The 20058-nt window shown below is 40.8% G+C and overlaps 1 protein-coding gene and 1 non-coding gene across 3 annotated transcripts in view; both read left to right on the top strand.

Annotated features, from left to right (window-relative positions):
- Positions 1-20058, top strand: part of NAA15 (N(alpha)-acetyltransferase 15, NatA auxiliary subunit) — a 91304-nt gene that overhangs the window by 9473 nt on the left and 61773 nt on the right. The window lies entirely within an intron of this gene.
- On the top strand, positions 7946-8054 carry LOC115836226. The gene has a single exon (XR_004031191.1). It is a non-coding gene; the product is annotated as a U6 spliceosomal RNA (small nuclear RNA).

Raw genomic sequence — 20058 nt, 5'->3', positions numbered from 1 at the left:
TGTAGGTTTTATGAAGATAAGGACGTCTGTTAATGGCTCTATTCGCATTGGTTAAAATGATGTACCATAGTAGATGTTTAATAAATATTTGTTATGTGAAGTGAGTGTGAAAACAGTGATTACAGGGCAAGAGAGAAAGATCTTTGGATTGTGTGCTTGCATAAATTTTTGGAGAAGGGAGTTAAGCTGGGCTTTGGCATTACAGAGTACATTAGTGTATGAAGTAATTGTAGGATATTGGGCAGAGCCTATATTATGGTAAGACTTTGAAGTTTAATTTATAAATGAATTATAGTATTTGTTTACATAGCCTTTCTTTCATCACAAAAGCATAATAAGAGGAAAATTTATTATTGTTTCTTTGGTTTTGGCATTGGAGGAGAAATGGTATCAGGATTAAATGAGTTTGTTGTGAGGAGCCTGCTGCTGTATTAGAATCTTCAGATAGTAGAGCTCAGTCATACGTCGTTTCATAAAGCTTTACAACCGATTCTGACATGAAGTCAGGGTTGACGACCACTATATATGATATTAAGAAATAGGCCTGTTATAAAATTTAAAACATAAAATGTTAGAAGAGCTGGGCGCAGGGATGCATGCCAGTTCCTCAGGAGTCTGAGGCAGCAAGATTGGTTGAGCCCAGGAGTTCAAGGCTATAGTTTGTGATTATTGCGCCTGTGAATTGCTACTGCACTCCAGCCTGGGCACCATAGCGAGACTCTATCTCTTAAAAAAAAATTAGAAGGAAAATAATTGTAGTGTTAGAGTTGCTTTGTGTTTTTCAGAAAGTTTAAAAATCAGGTTTAATTCTTGGTATGCTGGGAAGCTGATGTGGAAGAGAGAACAGGTCACTTAACAGTGAGCTTAGCCAGCAATTAGCATTCATATCTAAATACAACTTTGCTCTCTATTTACAGGCAATATCCTGTTGAGGAGACAAACTTAAGATTCTTAGTGAAAAATAGTTCTGAAAAGAATGTCAATTGCCAACTCTGATAGTAAGAAGGGTGAGTGAAGAGGCTTCAATTCAGTGATAGTTCTCAGTGTAAATGTTAGGGTGTGGAAGGAATTTTATGCTGTGGTTGTATTCTTGACTTTTGGAAATTTCCCTGAAATGCCAGCTGTAGGCTTAAACATCTAAGTTGTTTTATGATACGTGCTGTACAAACTTGTATTAAAGTTGTAACTTTAAAAACACTAGTCTAACTTGTTGCATATGGGTTTTTTTCCTCCTAGGTAAGATAGGAAAATTATATTGTTCACTACTTAATATGGCATTAAAATAATCCCTTACACTTTTAATTTAATTAAAGCAATCTTTTCTTTCCTTGTTATTTAGAAGTAAAATAGCTTGTAATCCCAGTGCTTTGGGAGGCCAATGTGGAAGATCTCTTGAAGTCAGGAGTTTGAGACCAGCCTGGGCAACATAGCAAAGCTCTGTCTCTGTAAAAAATGAAAAAGTTGGCCGGGCGCGGTGGCTCATGCTTGTAATCCCAGCACTTTGGGAGGCCGAGGCGGGCGGATCACGAGGTCAGGAGATGGAGACCACGGTGAAACCCCGTCTCTACTAAAAATACAAAAAATTAGCCGGGCGTGGTGGCGGGCGCCTGTAGTCCCAGCTACTTGGAGAGGCTGAGGCAGGAGAATGGCGTGAACCCGGGAGGCAGAGCTTGCAGTGAGCCGAGATCGCGCCACTGCACTCCAGCCTGGGCCACAGAGCGAGACTCCGTCTCAAAAAAAAAAAAAAGAAAAAAAAAAAGAAAAAGTTACCTGGATGTGGTGGTGGTGCAAACCTGTAGTCCTAGCTACTTGGGAGGCTGAGGTGGAGGACCGCTTGAGCCTAGGAGTTCAAGACTGCAATGAGCTGTCATCATGCTACTGCACTCCAGCCTGGGTGACAGAATGAGACCTTGTCTGGGGGGAAAAAAAGTAAAATAAAAATCGCAGTGTAAGAATTAAATGATGGACAGGTTGATGTTTTTGTTATCTGATGGACTCTACTGCACTTTCTTTGGTTAGTATAATATGAACAAATCTTCAGTTGAAATAATATGAAATTTCTACTGAAACACCTTGGGGAAATATTATTGGAAGCCAGTAATATTTTTAATCTTAAAGATTCCATTTGATTTTATTACAGAGGAGATTGTGTAAACATTCCTGAGTGGCATCTGTAAGAGTTGTTTTATCTGATTACATAAAAGGAGAAGTGAAAGTTTGCTTTTAAAAACAATAGACCTAGGGAAAAAAAGCCTGGCCTTGGTTGGTTGTCTGCTTTTATACATGGTTGCTGTTCAAATTCAAAAACGTTTTTTTCCTCTCACAATAAAATGGCTTACACTTAAAATGTTACTCTATTTTTCAAAGAGAACTCCTTGGATAGTACAAGATTACGTTTAATTATCAATGCTTGAGGACCAAGTTAGAATTTTTAAGAAGGGGAACATTAAGCAAAGCAGTATTTATTTGGTATCTATTTTGAGCCACATTTTATGCTAGACTTTTTACATGTTAGCTGATACAAACTTTGTGACACTCCCTTAAGGAGATTGTAAGTATAGCCAATACTTAATGACTACATTGTTACAGTATATTTGTTTTTTTGAGACGTAGTTTCGCTCTTGTTGCCCAAGCTGGAGTGCAATGGCGGCGCGATCTCTGCTCACTGCAACCTCCGCCTCACTGGTTCAAGTGATTCTCCTGCCTCAGCCTCCCGAGTAGCTGGGATTACAGGCATGTGCCACCATGCCTGGCCAATTTTGTATTTTTAGTAGAGACAGGGTTTCTCCATTGGCTGGCCTCCAACTCCAGACCTCAGGTGATCTGCCCGCCTCTGCCTACCAAAGTGCTGGCGTTACAGGTGTGAGCCACCGCGCCCAGCCTGTTACAGTATATTTCTAAATGCTTTATATACAGGAAATTCCACTGTATTGGGACATAGAGATTCCTAAAAGTCGCTGCGCTTTGCAAAGTCACGCAATAAAAACCACAGGGCTTATGGGAAAAGTGAGTTTGACCACAACATTAAAAAACATTATTAGTGACAGATTAAAAACAAAGGTAAGAACTTAAAATGGTAGTACTGTTTTACATATGTTAAATGGTTAACAAATACATAACACTATGATGTAAATATTGCAGTTTACCTTGAAAAAGACAGTGCTTGCTTGCAGAAGTGGGCATCTGAAGGATTACAGTTTGTAAATTATTGTGAAGTGGAGAAAGGCAGGTTATCTGAAATCTGATGGAAAGTTGTAACATCAGATGTAGATGGGTGTGGCTCACAACATACAAGGGGAACTGAGGTAGTTGTTTGAGGTGTGTGTCTGGCTGCTGCTGTGCATGCCTATGAGACGTGTTTTGGCTAGATGCTGTTTTCTGTGTTCATCTAGAGTTTCTAACAGATGAAATTCACAGAAGCAAACATGAAATTTGAAATGCTCAAAATGCTCCCCATCAATTGTGTTGGAGCCAATGTGTGTTTTCAAAACAAGCATTGTAACAGAATTTAACTGTACATGATTTAACTTAGAGTTGTAGAGATCATATATCCTGTGTTTGAGTAGTTCTTAACTCTGAAGTGTGGCTGTTTACTAAGAGCCCTGGTCTTGCGTCTAATACCTGAGATAGTGCCACATTCTTTGCCATCTTAGATTGCCACTGCCACTAAATGAAAACCAAGGAGACTTAAGCATCTTCCAACTTCTTCTTTGTTAGGGAAGCTTTTTTGTTGAGATGGAGTCTCGCTCTGTCACCAGGCTGGAATGCAGTCGCATGATCTTGGCTTACCTCAACGTCCGCCTTCCGGGTTCAGACAATTCTCCTGCCTCAGCCTCCTGAATAGCTGGGATTACAGGCGTGTGCCACCGCGACCAGCAAATTTTTGTATTTTTAGTAGAACCGTGTTTCACCATGTTGGCCACGATGGTCTCAATCTCTTGACCTTGTGATCCACCTGCCTCGGCCTCCCAAAGTGCTGGGAATACAGGCGTGAGCCACCGCACCCAGCCTAGGGAAGCTTTAATTTAATTTAATTTAATTTTGTTTGGTTTGGTTGGTTCGGTTCGGTTCGGTTCGGTTTCGTTTTTGAGACGGAGTCTCGCTCTTTCGCCCAGGCTGGAGTGCAGTGGCGCGATCTTGGCTCACTGCAAGCTCTGCCTCAGCCTAGGGAAGCTTTTGATAGAGGCTAATTCATTTTAAAGATTTCTGTGGGGAGACCAAGTGACATTTTAAAACCCAGGAAATAGGCCAGGGACGATGGCTCACGCCTGTAATCTCAGTGCTTTGAGAGGCAGAGGTGGGAGGATCACTTGAGCCCAAGAGTTCCAGGCCAGCCTGGGTAACATGGCAAAACCCTATCTGTGCCAAAATACAAAAATTAGCCAGGCGTGGTGGTGCGTGCCTGTAATCCCGGCTACTTGGCAGGCTACGTTGGGGGATTGCTTGAGCCTGACAGGTCCAGGCTTCAGTGAGCAGTGTTCATGCCACTGCACTCCAGCCTGAGTGACAGAGTGAGACCGCGTCTCAAGAACAATAACAACAACAACAACAACAACAAAGACTTGGCAAATCTGAGTAAAAGAGAAAAGCAGTACTTTTCTAAACTACCTCCCAGATTAGGTAGTGAGATACCTATACAAGTGCATGCCAAATGGTAAAGCACGTGTATTATTAGTACTTGCTCTTTTGTAGATGCAGTCTGTTTTAAACCTTAGCTTTTTCACTGAATTGATCTCATCTTTGGTTTATGTTATACTTACTCTGGGTCTTATATTCTGTTTGATGGTTTTATTTGCTTATTTTTTATTTTTATTTTTTACTTAAGAGAGTTTATATTTTCGTTTGTTACCTTTATATTATACCTTTAAAAATCCTCTTAGTCTCTCTCTTTTTTTTTAAAAAAAATTTAGGTTTCTTCTATTTGGTTTATTAGCTTTATATTAGAGCCATTTCGTTTCATTTTCTTACGTGTGAGGTCTTATTCCAGTTTCTTTTTTTTCTGTCTCTTTTCCTGTGATTTTTTGAAGTTATATTTACTTTGTGAGAGTATGTCATTTTACATACTATTCTTCCTCATCAATACGTTTGTTTTAAATTTAGTACTATAATATCTTTAAAGATTTACAGATCTTTTCTTGAAATTCTCAATCAATTCTTGGTTGGATAAAGCTCATCATCTAGTAGATTCCTCAGGTATGCTTGTGGAACAATTTCTTAAATTTTTACATGTTTAAATTGTTTCCTATATCCTTGATATTTGAAGGACAGTATGGCTGGATATAAAAGATTTGATTCACATCTATCACCTGTTCTCTCTCTTCTATGTGTATGACTTTTCTTTGATTCTTGAAATATTTCTTGGAAATACTACCCTGCTTGTATCTTGCTTGTGTTGCTAATGCCCACCTGATTTTATTTCTTAGTATATGACTTTTTTTTTTCTTCGACATCCAAGAAATTTTCTTGAGTTGTAGCTTTGAGTATTAGTAGTTCTGTTCTATTATATTCTTCAGTAATCTTTGACTATTGAATCTTATTTGCCTCTCTTTTTTTTTTTTTCCAACACAGAGTCTGGCTCTGTTGCCCAGGTTAGAGGGGAGTGGTGCCATCTCAGCTTAGTGCAACCTCCATCTCCCAGGTCCAAGTGATTCTCCTGCCTCAGCCTCCCAAGTAGCTGGGATTACAAGCATGCGCCACCATGCCCTGCCAATTTTTGTATTTTTAGTAGAGACAGGGTTTCACCATGTTGGTCAGACTGGTCTCGAACTCCTGACCTCAAGTGATCCACCCTCCTTGGCCTCCCAGAGTGTTGGGATTACAGGTGTGTGCTACCACACCTGTTCTCTCTCTTCTAAATGTATGACTTTTCTTTGATTCCTTTCACATCTATTTCTTTTTCATTTATGTGAAAGCATTCCTATTTTCTATCTCTTTAGATGATATCTGTTCTCTCTAGGGCATCTTTTGTAATTTAGTCTTCATTTAAGTTCAGTTCATGTTTTACAAGTTCCTGTTATTTGTCTACTCTGTTTAAAATTTTGAGTTTCTCATTTGAGGTGTTCTTTTATGTCTGCATTTGTTATTTAATTACTTTAAATTTGCGATGGATATGGTGATATTACATCTTTTCTCTGTAAGGGTTTTTGGTGTATTTTCGTCTGCCCAAGTATTTTACTTTTTATTCCTTATAAGTAATTTGGTATGAATGCTGAGTCCTTTTTTCTGTTCAGGTTGTTTGTGCTAGATTTTACTGTACCAACAATATTGCTATCTTATGTTGTCTTATTTTGGTGATGGGGTTAGGGTGGCCTTCTCGGTCTCTTAGTTCAAGAGCACTCTGATTTGTTGCCACAGTGAAATGTAGTTTTAAAAATAAATTAACACCTCCCCCCACCCCCCGCCATAGTTCTGTCTTGTTTTAGTAGGCCATTTATGCTCTGGTCACTTCCTTTTTTCCCTTTATCATCAACCCTCCAAATGACACCTCCTTCTCTCCCAGAAACTGTGCCTTGCTAAAACTGTTGCCTTTGATCTTACATACTTTCTAAGTGTATTATTTTTGACTTCCCAACAGCCATTGCTCTCACTGTCATGTCTCAGATGTGCCGGTACTTTCTCTCAGATGGGGCCCTCTCCTGATGGTAAATCCTTGGTCATATTACATGTAATTCAGTTACCACTAGGACCCTGCTATATTGCTCTTCTGGACAGTTCCCATTGAAGCTTCTGGTCTTCAATGTTTATGCTCCTATACGTAAATTGGAGTTTTTAGTCATTTCATTTCCTTATAATGCTGTGGGGTCAGCTATGGATGATTTTATTTGCTCTTTTTCTTGGCCTATATGGTTTTTATGAGGATTTGTGGAGTGTGTAGAAATTAGAGGATGGTGGGCTGGGCGTGGTGGCTCACGCCTGTAATCCCAGCACTTTGGGAGGCTGAGGCAGGCAGATCATGAGGTCAAGAGTTCGAGACCAGCCTGGCCAACATAGTGAAACCCGTCTCTACTAAGAATACAAAAATTAGCTGGGCTTGGTGGCACATGCCTGCAATCCCAGCTACTCAGAAGGCTGAGGCAGGAGAACCTCTTGAACCCGGGAGGCGGAGGTTGGAGTGAGCCCAGATCATGCCACTGCACTCCAGCCTGGGTGACAGAGCAAGACGCTGTCTTGAAAAAAAAACAAACAAACGAACCCAAATTAGAGGATGGCCATTAACCTATAGGGGACTTAATCCGTGTTTTTTATGTGCTATACTTGAAAATATTTATGTTTGCTTTAAAATAATTTGCAATTCAGGTTTTATATAATTGGATAATTGGTTATACTTCTGTTTTACCCCATTGTTCTCTCTTCAAACTCCCTTGGAAGTATTTGTCATGGAAATAACTATGAGGTTATATTTTATAGCTGCCTGTCAATCATGTATATAATCCTTGTTTTGCAGATTCCTACTCTTATCAAGCAGGAATCCGAAATGCCCCTTTAATGTTCTTTCTTCAAGTGACATAATTTCGTGCTACAAAATAAATGAAATATAAAATCTGGCACATTTTATGATACATTAACAAGAGTATAATATTTAGAAAGTGGATGGTGATTGTTACACTCAATTTTGCTTGCTAGTAAGACCATATATGTAATTTTCACTTCTGAGTCCAAAACTTCCAAAGATACAGACCAATGACACCCTAATGCTTGTACTCCACAAAAATATTGGTGTAAAATTCCTTACAGATCTTTCTTGTCTTTTTTATTCTGAGACTGAGTATTTATTACCTTTATAATATTAAGATGCTTTTTGTGTGTGTGTGTGTGTGTGTGTGTGAAATACTAACGCCAAAAATTTTTTAATGGCTTATTTGGAAAAATAAAAATTTAGCAATTCCATTTCAGTTCCTCCGTTTGTTTTTTTGAAACCCTACTATATTAGTTTTTTTAATATAGAGTACTTCTTTGGCAGCACATATACTAAAATTGGAACAATACAGAGAAGATTATTAGCATGGCCCCTGCACAAGGATGACATGTAAATTCATGAAACATTCCATATTTTCTTAAATATAAAAAAATTAAGTAAAACGTAGAAATATGGGAATAATATTGTATCAACTTCATAAAGTGGTCTAAAATGTCAAAGGAGGCTGAGCATGGTGGCTCACACCTGTAATCCCAGCACTTTTGGAGGCTGAGGTGTGCTGATCGCTTGAGGTCAGGAGTTCAAGACCAGTCTGGCCAACACAGCGAAACTCCGTCTCTACGAAAAATACAAAAATTAGCCTGGTGTGGTGGCATGTGCCTGTAATCCCAGCTACTTGGGAGGCTGAGGCAAGAGAATCACTTAAACCCGGGAGGTGGAGGTTGCAGTGAGCCAAGATCGCGCCACTGTACTCCAGCCTAGGTGACAGACCCCATCTCAAAAAAAAAAAAAAGGAACTTAAAACTTTCATATAAGGAACAGCTAAAAGAACAAAGCTATTTAGCTTGAATAAAAGAAAACAGAATTCTCACAGAGCTATACTCCCTTATCCAGTTAGAGGGTGATAGTTTGGATCAGTATATCTAAAAACGTTTTTGTAGGCCGGGTGCTGTGGCTCATGCCTGTCATCCCAGCACCTTTGGGAGGCCAAGGCTGGTGGATCAGCTGAGGTCAGGAGTTGGAGACCAGGCTGGCCAACATGGTGAAACCCCGTCTACTGAAAATACAAAAATTAACCAGGCATGGTGGTGCAAGCCTGTAATCCCAGCTATTCAGGAGGCTGAGTCAGGCCAATCGTTTAAACCCGGGAGGCGGGGGTTGCAGTGAGCTGAGATCTTGCTACTGCACTCCAGCCTGGCTAAATTTTGTATTTCTAGTAGAGACGGGGTTTCAACACGTTGGCCAGGCTGGTCTCGAACTCCTGACCTTGTGATCCACCCACCTTGGCCTCCCAAAGTGCTGGGATTACAGGCGTGAGCCACCGTGCCTGGCCAAAAGTTGTATTTCTTTTATTTTATTTTTGCTTTATTTATTTATTTTTTGAGACAGGCACTCGCTGTTGCCCACACTGCAGTGTAGTGACATGGTCACGGCTCACTGTAGCTTCAACCTCCCAGGTTCAAGCGATCCTCCCACCTCAGCCTCGTGAGCGGCTGGAATTACAGGTGTACACTACCATGCCTGGAGAATTGTGTATTTTTAGTAGAGATGGGGTTTTGCCATGTTGCCAGGCTGGTCTTGAACTCCTGGGCTCAAGCAATCTGCTCATCTTGGCCTCCCAAAGTGCTGAGATTGCAGGTGTGAGGCACCACACCCAGCCAAGTTCTGTTTCTTAATATTGTGGGTTTCAGATGCCATGATCTCATGATATGGTGTTTCAGCTCAGCCGTGGTGCTGATGCACTGTGCCTGGCCACTGAGAATGTCTCTTTCTGGGATTCCTCTTACCAACAGGTTCCTAAAGCTCTGTGTTGCCGGGCGTGGTGGCTCACGCTTGTAATCCCAGCACTTTGGGAGGCCGAGGCGGGCGGATCACGAGGTCAGGAGATGGAGACCACGGTGAAACCCCATCTCTACTAAAAATACAAAAAATTAGCCGGGCGTGGTGGCGGGTGCCTGTAGTCCCAGCTACTCGGAGAGGCTGAGGCGGGAGAATGGCGTCAACCCGGGAGGCGGAGCTTGCAGTGAGCTGAGATTGCGGGCCACTGCACTCCAGCCTGGGCGACAGGGCAAGACTCCGTCTCAAAAAAAAAAAAAAAAAAATCTCTGTTTCTTTAAACATCTTTCTCTGTGTTTTTCAGATTGGATAAATTTTATTTCACACTGATACTTTCCTGTTATCTGTTATCTTCTTTCTGCTCTTGAGTCCATACAGTGAGGTATTTTCTCCCTAAAAACATTGTTTCAAATTGTTCACTATTGCTTCCTTGAGCATTTTTATGGCACTGAATAGAAAGTCTTAGATATCTCTTTCATCTTTGCATTGATGTCTGTTTCTTTTCCCAGGCAAGTTGAGATTTTCCTCTTTGCATACTATTTTATTAGACTCTGGATCTTACTTAAATCCTGTGGAAAATGTTGATAATTTTGTTTTAGTGATTTGGTTAGGTTCAAGCTTCAAGTCCCAACTCCTCTTTGGGATGTTATTCTAATGTCAGTTTATTTTTCAACATCTTTGCAGTCCTATTTGGGTCTATTGCATGTATGTGCTGCTTCATAGCCAGTCTGGTTCCTGGACAGAGTATCTGTTAGTTCAGTTTTCAAAGGCTTTAATATTGTGAGTAGGGTCATATTCTTGCATGTATAGGTTAGGGGGCAAACCTAGAGATTCATAAACAACTTCGTGGTGTTGCTTTTCCCAGTTCTTTCTCTGTGATCTTCCTGAATGTTTCCCCGGGTTATTTATTTATTTATTTATTTATTTATGTTTTGACTTGGAGTCTCACTCTGTCGCTCAGGCTGGAGTGCAGTGGCACGATCTCGGCTCACTGCAACCTCCACCTCCTGGGTTCAAGTGATTCTCCTGCCTCTGCCTCCTGAGTCGCTGGGACTACAGGCACATGCCACCACACCTGGCTAATTTTTGTATTTTTAATAGACGGAGTTTCACCATGTTGGGCAGGCTGGTCTCGAACTCCTGACCTCAGGTGATCTGCCTGCCTCGGCCACCCAAAGTGTTGGGATTACAGGTATGAGCCACTGTGTCTGGCCTCCCTGGTGTTTTTTGAGACTGAGACTCATCATGTTGCCCAGGCTGATCTTGAACTCCTAGCTTCAAGCAGTCCTCCTGCCTGGGCCTCCCAAAGTGTTGAGGTTACTGGTGGGAGCCACCTTGCCCAGCCACCTCTTTTTATCCTCTGGCTAGAAAGCTGGGCCTTTAATAAGCCATTCTGTGCTGTGCCCTTTTGTGACTGTGTCTGGCTAGAGATTTATTCATTTTTTTGATCTTCTCAAAGAAGCAGCTTTTGATTTCACAAATTTCTTCTGTTTTTTTTTCGTATTTTTTCTTTTTGCCAAAGCCAAATATTTCTAAATTTTTTCTATTTAGTCGATTCTGTTTTTATTATTTGCTTCTGCTTATGTTGGGTTAAATTTGCTCTTATTTTTTCTAATTTCTTAAGGTGACTTCTATTAAACATTTCCATTTTAAAAATAGTTTCCAATTTTTCATTGATATTTTCTGTTTCTTAAAAAAAATTTATAGCCTTTTACTTACTTTTTTGTAGAGATGGGTCTCACTGTTTCCCATACTAGTTTCAAACTCGTGTCCTCAAGTGATCCTCCTGCCTCAGACTTCGGAAGCACTGGGATTACAAACTTGAGCCACAGTGCCTGGCCCTTATTTTTTTTTTTTTTTTTGAAACAGAGTCTCGCTTTGTTGCCCAGGCTGGAGTGCAGTGGCAAAATCTCTGCTCACTGCAAGCTCCGCCTCCTGGATTCATGCCATTCTCCTGCCTCAGCCTTCTGAGTAGCTGGGACTACAGGCACCTGCCACCACGCCCGGCTAATTTTTTTTTTTTTTTTGTATTTTTAGTAGAGATGGGGTTTCACCGTGTTAGCTAGGATGGTCTCAATCTCCTGACCTCATGATCTGCCCACCTCAGCCTCCCAAAGTGCTGGGATTACAGGTGTGAGCCACCATGCCTGGCCCCCTCATTTGTTTTTTTGTTGCGTTTGTGTTTTGCTTTAAATCCTTTAGTGTTACATATAGTAACTTGTTTTCAAGTCTCAGCTACTTAAGTCATTGTTATTAATATTTCTGACTCTTTTTTTTTTATTGATTTCTTTCTCCTGTAGGTCATGGGTTAGTTTCCTGCTTGGAATTTATAGTAATTTTCCTCCCATAATTTTGCATAGTATGGATCCTAGGATATTTAATGTCTGGATCCTCTTGCCTTTCTTAATAGAGTTCTGTTTTGGCAGACAATTTGCTTGTTTATTAGCTTGTTCTTTTTGAAGCTTGTTTTTAAGTTTTAATAAAGATGGGTTGATATGGTTTGGCTGTGTCCCCACCCAAATCTTATCTTGAATTCCCAGGTGTTGTGGGAGGGACCTGGTAGGAGGCAATTGAATCATGGGGGAGGGTCTTTCCTGTGCTGTTCTCATGATAGTGAATGAGTCTCATGAGATCTGATAGTTTTAAAAAGCGGAGTTTCCCTGCACAAGCTCTCTTCTCTTGTCTGCTGCCATATAAGGCATGCCTTTCACCTTCTGCCATGATTGTGAGGCTTCTCCAGCCTCATGGAACTGTAAGTCCAATAAACCTCTGTTTTGTAAATTGCCCAGTCTCAGGTATGTCTTTATCAGCAGCACGAAAATGGACTAATACATGGGTCTAGATTAATCTTATTCCTAATGTGTGAGCCTTCTGGATCTCTGCTGAATTCTGCAGTCTTTTTTTTTTTTTTTTTTTTTTTTGAGACGGAGTCTTGCTCTGTCACCCAGGCTGGAGTGCAGTGGCGCGATCTCGGCTTACTGCAAGCTCCGCCTCCTGGGTTCACATCATTGTCTTGCCTCAGCCTCCCGAGTAGCTGGGACTACAGGCGCCCACCACCGCGCCCAGCTAATTGTTTGTATTTTTTAGTAGAGACGGAGTTTCACCGTGTTAGCCAGGATGGTCTCGATCTCCTGACCTTGTGATCTGCCCACCTTGGACTCCCAAAGTGCTGGGATTAGGCGTGAGCCACCGCACCCGGCCTGAATTCTGCAGTCTTTAATGTAGTCTTTTAACTTGATACTTGGAATTCAAATGTCTGCCAGCCATGCATGAGCACCAGTAGTTGTTAGGCTCATGCTACTGGATAATTGTTCTTTGCCCAGCTTTCATAGACCTTTGCTGTGTACCTGTTCAACTTACAGTGTGTGTGTGTGTGTGTGTGTGTGTGTGTGTGTGTGTGTGTATGTATGTGTATTTTTTATTTTTATTTTTTGAGACGGAGTCTTGCTCTGTTGCCCAGGCTGGAGTGCAATGGGGCAATTTTGGCTTACTGCAACCTCCACCTCCTGGATTCAAGTGATTGTTGTGCCTTAGCCTCCCAAGTAGCTGGGATTACAGGCATGCGCCACCATGCCTGGCTAATTTTCATATTTTTAGTAGAGATGGGTTTCACCATGTTGGCCAGGTTGGTCTCGAACTCCTGACCTCAAGTGACCCGCCTACCTTGTCCTCCCAAAGAGCTGGGATTGCAGGCATGAGCCACTGCTCCCAGCCTCAGCTTAGTATTTGATGGAGGATGGAGGATTCCTGTGGCAGATTTCTTTTTCTTTTCTTTTTTTTATTTTTTTATTTTTTTGAGATGGAGTTTTGCTCTTGTCACCCAGGCTGGAGTGCAGTGGTGTGATCTTGGCTCACTGTCACCTCCACCTCCTGGGTTCAAGCGATTCTCCTGCCTCAGCCTCCTGAGGAGCTGGAATTACAGGCACCTGCCACCATGCCCAGCTAATTGTTGCATTTTTAGTAGAGATGTGGTTTCACCATGTTGGCCAGGCTGGTCTTGAACTCCTGACCTCAGGTGATGCACCTTGGCCTTGGCCTCCCAAAGGTCTAGGATTACAGGCACGTGCCACTACGTCTAGCTAATTTTTGTATTTTTAGTAGAGACGGGGCTTTGCCATGTTGGCCAGACTGGTTTTGAACTCCTGACCTCAAGTGATCTGCCTGCCTCAGCCTCCCAAAGTGCTGGGATTACAGGCATGAGCCACCGTGTCCAACTCCTGTGGCAGATTTCTGAAGCCTCTTCTGTTTATAGTTCTCTCTAGCACCCTGCCCCATAAATTCCAGGTGTCCCAGCTGTTTCTAATTCTCATATCTACTCAGGTCAGTGAGACTGCTAAGCTCTGTTTAGGTCCCCCACCCACACCCCTACACCTCTTACACCTATTCTGCAGTCTGGAAGATGCTTCTAGACAGAAATAGGGATTTTTCTTGGGATTTACCCTGCTTCTCTTCTGAAACCGTAGTCCTGTATTGGCTTTTGTCCAACAACTGAAAACAGCTATTTTATGTTTACTTTCCAGTTTTATAGTTGGTGGGAACCTCATCTAGTGTCAGTTATTCTTATACATTTGGGAGCAGAAGTCTCAGAGTGTATGGTGCCAGAATTTAGCACATGCGACTTTATTATCTATTAGAACAATTCAGTCTCTTTTATTTTTTGAGACAGGTCTTGCTGTTGCTCAGGCTATAGGGCAGCAGCCTTGTCCTCCCAGATTCAAGCAATCCTCCTACCTCAGCCTCCCCAGTAGCTGAGACTACAGGTATGCACCACCAGGCCCAGCTAATTTTCGTATTTTTTGTAGAGACAGGGTTTCACCATGTTTCCCAGGGTTGTCTGGAACTCCTGCTCAAGCAATCTGCCCACCTCCGCCTCCCATAGTGCTGCAATTACAGGCATGAGTCCAGCCCAGTTTGTTTTAATTATATGCTGGTTTGCTTCTTTGCTTTATTGTTTCTATAGCAGAGTGTTAAAATTTTAAATGTTAATTCCTGTTGAAAAACAATAGCCTGTATTATTATTCTACTATTTTTGAAACTATTATGTTAGATTTTGAACTAACGTATGCAGGTGTTATAGGTAGGAGGACAAATAGATACTCTGGCATTCCTTCCATAGCAAGGGAAATCCTTATTCACAGTTTTGAAATTTCAAGAACTCCCCAAACACAAAAAGAGTTTCAGATGAGGGAATGTGGACCTGTATTTCTGTTTAATGCAATGATTCTTCTGTGGAGAACTGAAAATGTCTGTCCACTGTGTCATTTTATAAAACCTGTTTTAAGTGAATTGAATGTAAAACATATGTTGAAAGTATACCGTATGTAGTATTTTGCATTTCACTTTCCCTAAATGAAAGTAAAGTAAGTTCCCTAAAAAGTTAGTTTAGGGCCGGGCGCAGTGGCTCATGCCTGTAATCCCAGCACTTTAGGAGGCCGAGGCAGGGGGATCACCAGAGGTTGGAGTTCAAGACCAGCCTGGCCAACATCCAAATTGGATATTTTTTGTTACTTTTTCCTTTCTATTCTCATTTGTAATAAGTGGCCTATTATAGAAGTAGTGCTTTTCATGAAAAAAATTTTGAGATCTATTCACTTAAATGCACGTTGGTTCTTGTTGAGGAGAAATGAATTAGTAGTAGTTATTTGGAGGGGCCTGCCATTCTGAATTATTTTTACAGCTCACATTGACAGGAGATAATTGAATTAATGGCATTGAATATAATTTCAATAGGGACATAGCTGAATTTCATTAATTGAGAACATAATCATTAGGATCTAAAACTTAGTTACTTTCTAAGTATGATAAAGTAAAAAGCTAAGTGCTGTAATATAAACATACCTCATTCAAAGAGAGGGGGTTTAGTTTTTAATTTTCCTGTCAGTTATTTGGAGGGGATTATCTAGTTTAATTTTGTGTATTCGCTTCTCACTTTATTTTGGGCATTTTTATTGTCCATTTGATTGTAAGACTGAGTAAGCAATTTAACAGTTGAATTTGTTGATTAGAAGATCTTTTAAAAGATAAAAATTTTGGCTTTAATAACCTTTAACATTTAATAAAATTTCTGTATGTGATGGAAAGAGCTTTCAACCAGAAGTCAGAGAACCTAAATTATAGTCTTAAATTTTGCCACTAGTTAGGTATGTAATCTGGAGTAAGTTACTGGTTTTCTAAATTTTACCTCTACAATAAGGATTAAACCTTTTGTGCTTATAGGATTATCATGCTGATTAAATGTTACCAAGGAGTCTCTTTGAAAAACATACCATAAACAAATAAGGATATTTCCAGTCACACCACCAAAAATACCAATTGGAATCCTGAATATTTTTAAAGTCAGCTATGTAAAATAAAGTTACATTGTACATGTCAAGTAAGAATATCAATTTTATTTTTTAAGAGACAGTGTTTCGTTCTTTCGCTCAGGTTGGAGTGCAGTGTCACCATCACAGCTCACTGCAGCCTTGGACTCCTGGGCTCAAGCCATCCTCCCACCTCAGCTTCATGAGTAGCAGGGAGTACAGGCATGCCACCATGCCCAGCTAATTTTTAATTTTTTTGTAGAGACAGTGGGTCTCAAACTCCCGCCTCAAGCGATCCTCTTACCTCAGCCTCCCAAAGTATTGGGATTACAGGTGTGAGCCACCATGCCCAGCTGTTGTCTGTTTTTATCTGCTAGTTTGAATTATATTTGTATAGGTTCACATTAGTATTGTAGAATAGTAAACTATTCCATAAGTTTTGGGTGAAAACTTTCTTGTTAAAATCAGAATGTGTAATAGCAGTTGTGTCTGCAATGAGATTATGGGTTGATTTTCTTTTTTCATTTTTTTAAAGCTTTCTACAGTGGCTGTTACTTGTGTTAGCAGTTTTATGGTTTTTTTTTGTAAAATGTTCTAAGCACTAGATTAGGGAAGTAGTTACAATGGTTAGGTGTTATGGTTCTGTATCTGGATTGTCTGGGTTCGGATTCTTTTTCCATCACTTAATAGCAGTGTGACCTTGGCCAAATTATATAACCTCCTGGACCTCAGTTATCTCATGTAAAATGAAGATAGTAAGACTATCTGCTTCATATCATTAAGATTAAATAAATGTTCCCTGTAAAGCACTTAGCACAGTGCCTGGGACTCAGTAAATGCTCATTAAGTATTAGCTGTTATTATTGCTAAGTGTTTTACATGTCTTTTTCTCATGATTGCTCTCCATGATTTAAGGATTCTTTTTGATACTCAGCAAAGTACTACATAAGATTATAGAATTAAAGTCCAGAGTCACTGTTTGAAACCAGAGCCTTTGATTCCAAAGGCGGCCCTTTTCACTACTTTGTTAATTCCTCAAAGTAAATTTTTTCTGTTCATAGTATTTCTGTTATGTAAAAATTACCTTGGAATGTAATGCTAGGATTATTACACAGTGATGATACTTTATCAATTCTATACTTTTAACAGATGAGACCTAGATTTCCTTTTATATCATATTTACTGTATTAGTTTTGGTAATTTAAGCCTTTGGCATAAAGGCCATTAATACAAAGTCAATTAAAAGAGATTTTTACTTAGTCTTATTTAGTTAAAAGAGACTATAAGTTAGTACTTTTAGTTTAGGTATGTCATTAATTTTGGGTGTCCTTTTTGTCATTTTAATTTTTTTTATCCAGTTACTAATAAATATTTTTTCCTTTTTTTGAGACAGAGTCTCTCTCTGTGTTGCCCAGGCTGGGGTGCAGTGGTGTGACCATAGTTCACTGCAGCCTCAACCTCCTAAGCTCAAGGAATCCTCCTGCCTCAGTCTCCTGAGTAGTTGGGCCTAAAGGCACACACCACCATGTCTGGCTAATTTTTTGATTTTTTTGTAGAGACAAGGTCTTACTATGTTATGCAGGCTGGTCTTGAACTTCTGGGCTCAAGCAATCCTCCTGCCTTGGCCTTCCAAAGTGTTGGGATTATAGACATGAGCCACCGTGCCAGGCCAGTTAATCTTTGTTTGTTTGTTTGAGACAGTCTCGCTCTGTCACCCAGGCTGGAGTACAGTGGTGCAATTTCTGCTCACCACAACCTCCGCCTCCTGGGTTCAAGTGATTCTCATGCCTCAGCCTCCGAAGTAGCTGGGACTACAGGTGTGCACCACCACGCCCAGCTAATTTTTAGAATATTTTTAGTAGAGACGGGGTTTCGCCATGTTGGCCAGGTTGGTCTTGAACTCTTGACTTCAGGTGATCTGCCCACCTTGGCCTCCCAAAGTGCTGGAATTACAGGCGTGAGCCACTGCGCCTGGCCTGACCTGTAAATCTTATTTTCATTCTTTTTCCTATCTTATGGCAAATATATGTTTCTGTTTCTGTTGGGTGTACACCTACATTGGAAGGATTGGATCAGATAGTATGTGTATTTGTTTTCATTTTGTTTTGTTTTGTTTGAGACAGAGTCTCGCTCTGTTGCCCAGGCTGGAGTGCAGTGGCACAATCTCAGCTCACTGTAACCTCTGCCTACTGGATTTAAGCGATTCTCCTGCCTCAGCCTCCCTAGTAGCTAGAATTACAGGCGTGCACCACCACACCCCGCTAATTTTGTATTTTTCGTAGAGACAGGGTTTCGCCATGTTGGCCAGGCTGGTCTTGAACTCCTGACCTCAGGTGATCTGTCTCAGCCTCTCAAAGTTCCAGGATTACAGGTGTTCTAGAAGCTTTTTCATTTGAACTTACACATTTAGATCTGCAGTGTTTTTAAATTTTTTTTATTATGAAGAAAGGTCACTGTAGTTCCACTAATTATATTTTTCTACATTATCTTTTCTCTCTCTTTCATTGAGGTGGTTTCTGTTGCTATGTCTGTCTTCTAGTCCACTGATTTTTTTCTTCTTCTTCTGAAGTGTCATAAAATCTGCTTTACTCTTTATCTGGGAAAGGTTTCATTTTTAAAAAATTAAAATTAAAATTTTATTTTATTAGTTTTTTCAGATGGAGTCTCGCTCTGTTGCCCATGCTGGAGTGCAGTGGCATGATCTCCGCTAACTGCAATCTCCACTTCCCAGGTTCAAGCAGTTCTCCTGCTTCAGCCTCCCAAGTAGCTGGGATTACAGGTGTCTGCCACCACGCCTGGCTAACTTTTGTATTTTCAGTAGAGACGGAGGTTTCACCATGTTGGCCAGACTGGTTTTGAACTCCTCACCTCAAGTGATCTGCCTGCTGTGGCCTCCCAAAGTGCTGGGATTACAGGCGTGAGCCACCACACCCGGCTGGTTTCATGTTAAATTCTGTATTTTCTTTTTTCCTTTTCCTTTTCTTTGTTTTTCTTTTTCTTTTCTTTTTTTTTTTTTTTTTTTTTTTTTTTTTGAGATGGAGTCTCACTCTGTTGCCAGGCTGGAGTGCAGTGGCGTGATCTCGGCTCACTGCAACCTCCACCCACCGGGTTCAAGTGATTCTCCTGCCTCAGCCTCCCGAGTAGCTGGGACTACAGGTGCATGCCACCACACCCAGCTAATTTTTGTAATTTTAGTAGAGATGGGGTTTCACCATGTTGGCCAGGATGGTCTTGATCTCTTGATCTTGTGATCCGTCTGCCTTAGCCTCCCAAAGTGTTGGGATTACAGGCGTGAGCCATTGCGCCCGGCCTTCTTTTTTTTTTTTTTCCTCAGAGTCTTGCTCTGTTGCCCAGGCTGGAGTGCAGTGGTACGATCCTGACTCACTGAAACCTCCGCCTCCCAGGTTCAAGCAATTATCCTGCCTCAGCCTCCCAAGTAGGTGGGATTATAGGTGTGCACCACCATGCCTGGAAATTTTTTTTTTTTTTTTTTTGTATTTTTAGTAGAGACAGGGTTTTACCATGTTGGCTAGGCTAGTCTCAAACTCCTGGTCTCAAGTGATCTGCCTGTCTTGGCCTTCCAAAGTGCTGGGATTACAGGCATGAGCCACTGTGCCCAGCCTTAATACTGTATTTTCATCTTTACAAATTTTGTTTTTTAAAATATATTTCATTTTCCTCTTCATTTGTTTATCCATTGCTTAAATTTTGAGCACATTTATAATAGTTGTTTTAACTTCTTTATTGTAATTCCATCACATTTGTAATTTCTCCTGGTTATAGATCATGTTTTCCTGCTCTTAGGTGTCTAGATATTTTCTATTGGATGTTATACATTATAGGTTTTATATTATTTTACTAAATTTAACTGTCTTTAAAGAGTGGTGTTGGACTTTGTTGTGGTGCACAGTGAAGATGCTTGTCTGTCAACCTGATTTTTTTTGAGGGTTTGTTAGGGTGGGTCTAAATTAATACTCTAGGGCTAGTGTATGTCTACTCTTAAGGAATGACCTTTTTGCAGTATTTACTGAATTCTACAGCTGTTCGGTGACACTCCATTCTGGCAAGTTGGAACTCTCACTACCATGTGGGCCGTGAGAATTGTTAAACTTAATGCGTCCTGATCATTCTTTGTCTGGCCTTGTTATGTTTCACTCTACATATGCAAAACTTAATACTCAACAGTTTTCAACAACAGACACATTTTGGATCTTCTTTGGATTTTTGGATCTCTTTCTCAGGGTAGTTCCATCTCTTGCAGAGTACCTCAGCCTCATTGAACAT

This window comes from Nomascus leucogenys, chromosome 7b (assembly GCF_006542625.1).
Source record: "Nomascus leucogenys isolate Asia chromosome 7b, Asia_NLE_v1, whole genome shotgun sequence".
NCBI lineage: Eukaryota > Metazoa > Chordata > Mammalia > Primates > Hylobatidae > Nomascus > Nomascus leucogenys.
The sequence above is the reverse complement of the archived record's forward strand: the minus strand, read 5'-3'. Positions and strand labels throughout refer to the sequence as shown.